Here is an 8,640-nt window from a genome sequence, read left to right as displayed (position 1 = left end):
TTGATGAATTGCTCCATCATGCTTTCTAAATAAGACTTAGGAGGAGGGGGAGCTAGAATTTGAAGTGGTGGTTTAAGAATAGGAGCTAGAAATTGTCTTATACCTCCATTGAAACCGGGTGGGTTGTGAGTGGAAGAGTATTGACCTTTTTATTGGTACCTATTGTCATTTCTATAATTCCGTTGATTAATAGACACATATATAGTTACCACCACCACTAGCTTGACCTTGATCTTGACCACTACCTTGCCTTTGGGTTTGGCCACTTCTCCAACCAAAATTGGGGTGATGTTTCCATCCCTCGTTATAGGTGTTGGAGTAGGGGTCAAACCTCGGGTTAGCATGCACATTATTAACTTGTTCCATAGAAGGTGAAGGGTAACATTGCTCATTCAACAAGGGACACTCCGAAGACATATGGTCTTCACCACCACACACTTCACAAGATATCAATTGCATAAACACATTATCATTTGAAGAATTAGATGCATGTGAGTTATATGGGACGAGGAGAAGATTGCATTTGATCAAATTTAGAGGACAAGGCATCTAATTTTGAGCTAAGCATATAGATAGCACTAACCTCATACCTTCCTCCCTTTTTACTGGAGTTCCTCTAATCATGACTCCAATCGGTGTAGTTTTGCACCACATCTTCGATGATTTTGAGTGCTTCCAATGGTGTCTTGTTTATGAGTGGACCACCTGATGCTCCATCCAATAGTATACAATCCTCCCTCAAGAGACCCCTATAGAACTCATGTAATAAGAGCCAATCTTCCATGCCATGATGTGGGCATTATTTTTGGTAGCTCTTATATCTCTCCCAAGCATCATAGAGAGACTCATCGAGTTCTTGTTGGAAATTTGAAATTTTGGATCTTAACTCCGTCGTTCTTCCAAGAGGTATAAACCTCCCAAGGAATGCCAAAGTTACCTCATTCCAAGTTGTCAATGAGTTCGGAGTCAACCTATCAAGCCAATCACTTGCACTCCCCGTAAGAGAAAATTTGAACATACTTAGAAGAATATATTCCGGAGTCACCCCATTTGCCTTCACGGTGCTACAATACCGTGTGAATTGCTTAAGATGTGCAATGGGATCCTCATGCTTGTCCCCGGAGAATTGATGACCCTCGATCAAGGTGATAAGGGCGGGCTTTATCTCAAAGTTGTTTGCCTCGGTGGTGGGAGTAACAATCCCGCTCGCTTCTTGATATGGTGGAGGGACACCAAACTCTCTCAAAGTCTTGTTCGATTAGCCATTTCGAATTGGCGGATAGGTGGAGAAGTTGGAGAATTTTTCCTTGGTGATTCTAATAGAATGGTGTCTCCACTATATTCACTAGAACTAGAATGATTGGACTCAACTACCACTTGTGGCTCACTTGAAGTAGCACCACTAGCTATCTCCCTCTTTTCTCTTCGATTTGTCGTTACAACTTTTTCATGCTCGAGGTTCAACGACACAAGAGGAAGTGTCCTATTTCTGCGTTTGGGCATAAAACAAAGAAGACTAGATGGGAGATTAGTAGGTTAGCCAAAGAAAACAAAGAAAAAATAAAGCAATAAAATGAACTAGTCTCACATATTTCACAAGTAACTCAATGCTTAACGCTATTCCCCGACAACGGCGCCATTTTGGTAAAGGGGTAATCGGTCGTTGGACAATCGCCCTAATTCCAAACAATATTTTTACCTAAACCAACCTAAGACAAGTCTAGGATAAGTAGAGGATCGTATCCACATGGAATGGGTAAAGAACACCAAGAGTATGAAACGGTTGTAAGCTAATTCGGTCACAAATTGGATTTTAATTAGTTAACTAATATATAATGGAACGCTAAGGGAGACGGGATTCAACACTAACCAAACCAAAGAATCAATAACAAGGATAAATCATGAGCACACATGGAAGATAGAATAGGAATTTAACATTGTCTCCTTTCAAAGTTACAACATAAATATTTCCTAGATTAAGCACCAAAATAACAAGGATTAAGCATCAAGGATAGGAAGTGGGTTTCTAGCTCGAGTTTGTCTCTCGATCGTTCCGAACTAGAATGAAGCACAAATAATTGGGATTTCTCACCTAATTACCACACTAAAGCATCCTACTCAATGAAACCAAACATCCATAGTCATGAAGGTAGCATAATCTAATTGCACAAGAAAGGACTCACTCCAAATCCCCATCTTTCGATGTGAGAAGAGGGATGAACACATGAGTGTAAAGTGGCCATCAAAATACGCATGCAATAATCAATTCAAGCACAAACAAATATCAATCCAAGGTAGAACATGAATAAATCCAAGTCAACTAACCATATCTTGGTTGGGTTTTCACCCAACCCCTAACTAAGAAACTACTCACTAAACATGGTAAAAAACAATCTAACAATTAAATCTAGGGTTAACATGAATTCAATTAAACTAGGAGAGAGATTAGACAAGAATGATTAAGCATGCAAGAACAATTAACAAAGATAAAGCAAGACCTAGCTAATATTAATCAAAGATAAAATCAGAAAATTAAATAGCAAAGGAGAGAGAAAGAGATTACTTAATAAGCTTCAAAGTTGAGAAAATGTTGAAATTGATGGAACAAACTTCCAATAATTCTTACAAATGATTGAGTTTTTGAGAAACTAAACTAATTAAGAATATAAGTCTAAAGGAGTTGAGGAGGAAGAAGGTCCCCAAAAACTGAAGTCAAGCATCCTATTTATATGCCCCAAAAATTACATTGTAAAATCCGTCAAAAATCGAGTTCAGAACAGTATGAGTGTCCGCTCCTACTGATAGGAGCGCCCGCTCCTGGTCTCTATGTGCACCCGCTCCTTGCTGCAGCACAGAAGGCAGAATGTTGGAGCACAATTAGGAGCGCCCACTCCCAGTAATGAAGAGGATGGAAGAATGTTGAAATTCAAGGAGGAGCGTTCGCTCCTCCTTAGGTGCATGCCCGCTCCTTGTAATGCAGGGGGTAAGTTTGTGGACTGGGCTTAGGAGCGGCCGCTCCTATCAAGGAGCACGCCCGCTCCTGCCTGGTAAATGCTCCCTCAAGGAGGTCTTCAAGTTCATGCTACTTAACCAGCTTCTTATTGCATCTACAAACACGAGCACACACATAAAAAGAAACGGGAAAGAAAAAAGATGCAAATTAGCATAAAAGGAGTTAGAAAAAAGGGATTAAATTTAGGGAAAGAGTACAAAATCGTGTTTAAAATGCCATGATAAGTGGACAAATAAAACACTTATCACCCACCACACCCACCAACAAAACCATTTGAGTAAAACCGATGAGCATAGTTGGCAACACTCTCCATCAACTTATTCAACACCAATTCACACCAGTTGTACGAAGAAGCGTCCATAGCATAAGTCAAGGCAGGAAACAAATCACATCCCAACCTAGGGGACTGTGTAGGGCACAACACCATTTCCAGTGACAAAAACAAGAACAATGTCTTGAATTCTTCCTCCTCATTTGCCTCCCATTTCCCCTCTACCCTTTCCATAAACTTTGAATTCACGGGTATGCCTACTGATGTATAAACTCTACCAACAAACTTCCTTGAACTTGTGTTAGAGGGTTAACCATATTTGTCAAGGATTTTATTCACCTTTTCTTGCAAAATAGATGAATTACACTTACCGGTCGCGACAGTTAAACCACCATTAGGAATGCCTAAGACCTAATGCACTTAATTAGTAGATAACCTAAATTGTTTCCCATCAGGTGCAATAAGCACCTTATTCACAGGATCTATGCGACTCATTATCCAATATCCCAACTGCCGAGGTAAGTGTATGTCACTTGGAGTTGTTAATAACCCACCTAAACCCATTTCATTAACCCAGCATATCCTTCTATCATCAAAAGTGTGACATATTATAGAAAAGGTCTCAATACGGCAATTCATGCATATTCGGTGGCTGCAACAATAAGATAGCAGATATAATTACTAAAATTAGTTCACCTTCTAAAGTTCGGAGATAAAAATGAAAAACAAGACACTAACTTAAAATATACCCTCCCATACACTTCAACTTGCTGCTTAATAACCTTACCCTTTGTCTTCACTTGATCACCAATGCTAATAGAATCATCCTTGACAAGATCAACATCATCAATTTGAAATGGTTCGTTTTAAATTTGAATTGGGTTCAAATAAACTAATCAAATCAATACACTATCTATCAATAGCCATACCATAAACAATTCAGTTTAGAGAACTTTAACTTGAGGACTTGTTGAATCAGTCCTAACCTGTACAAAAAATAATTGCACAAATCCACTGTTCACTAACCAATTTACTACACTGAACACATTTTCAATTGGAATTGAAGACCAAACTATTCTAATTTACCATTCCTGGAATCCCACGACGTGTTTTTGAACATTTTCGCATTATCTCCAATTGAGAACCTAAAATCATTGCAAAATCAATACACTACATCATAAACCAGTTATTATGATCAGATTATTCAGCTTAGCATTTCAGCACTTCATCAATTGAGCAATTTAGAAATTCAGAAATCAAGCAATTAAAAAATAGAGCATTTCAGAAATTGAGCAAACTAAAGGAGCATTTCACCAATTTAGTAAGGCTAGATATGTGTTAGTATTTGGGACAGGTCGTGTTAATTGGTCTTACTATCTTCATGTTTTTGTTAAGTAAGTTAAACAACATAAGTTTAATATAGTGACCTGTGGTGTTAGTATTTGGGACGGGTCAGTATTCTTAGGAAGTAATTTAGGAAGGTCAAAGATAGACAAGTTTCTAGGAAGGGATGCAGCATAGGATGAAATAGGAGGTGTGATCAGATAGGGGCATTGATTGAAATAGGCCCTAGTGGTGAAGATGATGAGATTGTTAATACATACAAGTTGGATAACATTTCCCTTACACCAATTGGGGAGACCTCTTCCCCAATTGGGCCAATTTAGACCATTCAGACCGCTCAAACTGTTTCAACAAATAAGGTCTCTGTGATGACCTCTGTTGAACCTTCAAAAGTTGGAATGGTGTTAAATGGTGGGCGGGAAATAGAGGAATATTATAAATCATACGTAGAGCAATGTGGCTTTGGAGTTAGCAGGGTTCAAAGTGCATTTACAATTAAAAAAAAGAGAAGGGGAATGACCTGGATGTGTGAATGTTGGGGTGCCCCAAATATGAGGGCAAATCATGAGGCAAAGAAATCCTAGAATCATTATAAATCTAGTTAACATCCAAAAGTTGCATTTACAAACGAGTTTTTGAGAATTTTACACTACATCATAAACCATTTATTATGATTAGCTTAGGAGGATTATTCAGCTTAGCATTTAAGCACTTCATCAGTTGAGCAATTCAACAATTTAGAAATCAAGAAATTCAATAATAGAGCATTTCAAAAATTGAGCAAACCAACGGAGCAATTCAGCTATTGAGCATTTCAAAAATTGAGCATTTCAACAATTGAGCCATAGAAGAAATTGAGCTAACCAACCGAGCAATTCAGCAATTGAATCAAGTTAAAACAACATGAAACTCATTGACATAAAGTTCATCTCAAACAACATGTACATACCTAATAGCCATAAATACATACCTTAAAAGCGACGAACTACTGACCACAACACAGCGAACAACTCAAGCACGGGTTTCGATATCGCGAAATCTCTGTTAGGGTTTGGTGAGTCCCATTCACCGTGGAAAAAACCCGAGCCAAGGATCTCGCTCGCAATAAATAATATCACAAATGCTAAATAAACATAAAAGGGCAAAATAGGAAATTTACCTTTGGCGCGTGCTTCGCCCCACAAAATGGGCTCTTACTTGAGAAGCTTAGCCCCGAAAATACGAGATCCTCCGACGGAGATCCACCCGCAAAAAAACTACCAACTTTTAGGTCCGTTACCTCGAGGTTAGCGAGGTCCGACCAAAACCCGAGTATTATGTGAGTTTAAGAGTTTTTGCTAATGCAATGCTCTATTGATCTCCTACTCAAGCACTCTTCCCAAAAACCCAAGATGGGTATTTATAGGCAAGAGGGAGAGTGGGAATTTCTATCCCATCAATGTGGGAGGATGAAATTCCACAATTTATTTTAAAGCTAAATTAAAATAAATAAGCAAACTAATAATAAATTTACAAGTGTCACTATTACATGAAAAGGGAAGTGAGGACCACTTGGAGAGTAGGGGACCATACTTGCTCCCCACTCTATACTCTTCTTGTGCCACTTGTCCCTCACCCACTTGCTTCCATTTTCTTCCCATGATTTTCGGCCCAACTACCCATGCCATAGGCCCAGCCGTATCCCAACCGAAGCCTAGCCCCGCACTTGGAGTTGTGGGCTGCTGCTATGGCTAGCAAGCCACGCACTCCAAGTGCGGGATGCTGCTAGCACGACGCGCACACCATGTGCGGGCTACTAGCAGCTGCTGCCTTGGTGTGCTTGCGGCTGCTAGCATGGTGCGCTAGCACGCACCAGCCAGCCACCCTTGGCTTGGCATGGTGCGCATGCTAGCCACCTGTGCTAGCATATTATGTCCCTAGCATTCGGATGCTCAGGGCATTCCGATGCTAGGGGTATTTTGGGAATATTATCGATTTATTATTATTTTGCGCGTCTCGTCATTTACTATTTTGACTCGACTTCCGACGCTCGGTTTCGACGCTCTAAGCTAGAATTTCCGACGTCTAAATATTTAATACTCAGGAGACTCATTAATTTCTTCAGAATTAATTCGTCGAGTTGGTTTGTTAATTGCTTGGGTGTGACCCGAAGGGTTCAGTCAAGATTAACCTGTAATATTAATTATATATTAATATTACTGATCGGAAGCGGCCTCCACTTAGGCATTCCGATCACTTGACCTTACTGAATATATTAGCTTTCTAATAATTTTGAACCCACTATCAGAATAATACACTTGTTCGAAGGACACCATTCCTTTCAATCTCAGTCACTTAACAACAGAATGTTAACAACATTGCAAGCTCAAAATTACTGGAAGGAAGCCGAAATCATCCTACACCAAGAAGATTCAAGTATTGCCCTCGCCTTCTCGCTCCTAGGGTTTCGATTTCTCAGTTGAATGGTTTTCGTGGTTTTCCACGTTAAAGTTGCTCCGTTAGTCTGTTAGTGTAAGTTAATGTTGTAATGGCAACTTTACCCCCATACTTTATGCTATGTTGACGATTTTAGCCCTGAAATTAACATTTTCTGTAAATCACCGAGAGCAACTTGTATTTACCGGGAAAAAAAAATACTACCTTCCCTCCTTTGAGGTTACTTTTATAGTTTTATGTTGCGCTTGCACCTCTCTATCCATCATTCCCTTTCTCTCTTCCATTGAAGCGGTTTATGAGCTTTCTCTCTACCATTGAAGCAACTTTTAAGGTAAGATATCTTCGAGAAAGTATTGCCCACTACCAGGTAGGGACTAGGAAGGTCCATACCAACGTTGAAAATAAAATTTCGCTAAGTGTTGGAAAACGTCATTTCCTATTTTAATATTGTTATTTTAAGTTTGAGCCTGCTAAAATAAAATTTAATACTATTATATGTTTCTTCAATATTGTTTTCGAGGTGTTATTTTGCTCTTTTCAGTAGTACTTATATATTAAAAGGCTAAGTATTTGTGTTAGAAATTAAGTATTATATTTGTATGCTGTTATTATATAAGTGAAATTTGTTATTAAGGAATACAATACAGTTATTATAAATTAGAAACGTTAAGCTGCGTGATTTGGTATTAGAGCCATACGGTTAAAAGATAAATTAAGTTGTTAATTCAAAGAATCTTTAGAAAAGCAGTGAATGATATTCACTTGTTGAGTCATGGTTTTCAGTAAACCATAGAAAGTGTCAGTGACCTTTGTGAGCCTTCCCCTATATAAAGGGCATTAAGAAAAGAACTGAAAGCAGAGTTGGAAGAGTTAGCTAGAGAATTGCTCTGAAAGCATTAAAGAGTCCTCTAGAGAAAAATACTCACCTTAAGAGACAGATTGGTTTTCCATCTCTCTTAAAGTAGAGAAAACTCTAGTTCAGCTTATGTATTTTTAAGCTTTCAATTTGTGTGTTTGTTGTAATATATGAGTGTTGTAATCTTTTCAAATTGAATAAAAGTTTCGTTCAAGAAGGGAACGTTATCCCCTTGAACCTTATATATCAAAGGAGTTATCTTTCTGCTTAAAAAGTTCTATCATAAACACAGTAAGGATTGTCTAATTAGAGATTACGGTCTAAGGTAGGAAACGAATTATATCTGTGCTGAGCCTGATCTAAGGAAGACAGGGTTGGGGTTAGCTACCTTGGTAAAGCCGGAAGCTCAGAACGCCGGAGGTTCCATTGTCGACTAAGTTCAGGTATTGGTCAAAATTCTCTAGTTAAATAACTATTATTGCGAAGCATGGTGGGCTTTTAAACTGTTAAAATAATTTATTTTGATGTATAAGTAGTAGAGTTGTGATAACTAGTACCATTAAAAGTCATTTAAGTAATTATCAGATCGAATTATAGTAAAAATCAATGTATTATTAAAAACTGTTATTTTAAATTAAGCTACTGTTATTAATTTATCAAATACTGTTATTAAGTCATTACTGTTATTTACCCTTAATAAAATATATTAAAAAAAAAAAC

General features: G+C 38.2%; 1 non-coding gene across 1 annotated transcript; it reads left to right on the top strand.

The window, feature by feature from the left end:
- The first annotated feature begins 782 nt into the window (after positions 1–782).
- Positions 783–889, top strand: LOC145564332 (small nucleolar RNA R71). Its single transcript, XR_014094803.1, has one exon. It is a non-coding gene; the product is annotated as a small nucleolar RNA R71 (small nucleolar RNA).
- The last annotated feature ends 7,751 nt before the right edge of the window (positions 890–8,640 follow it).

Source organism: Chenopodium album, chromosome 1 (genome assembly GCF_948465745.1).
Source record: "Chenopodium album chromosome 1, dcCheAlbu1.1, whole genome shotgun sequence".
NCBI lineage: Eukaryota > Viridiplantae > Streptophyta > Magnoliopsida > Caryophyllales > Amaranthaceae > Chenopodium > Chenopodium album.
This window is presented reverse-complemented; position numbering and strand designations above follow the sequence as displayed.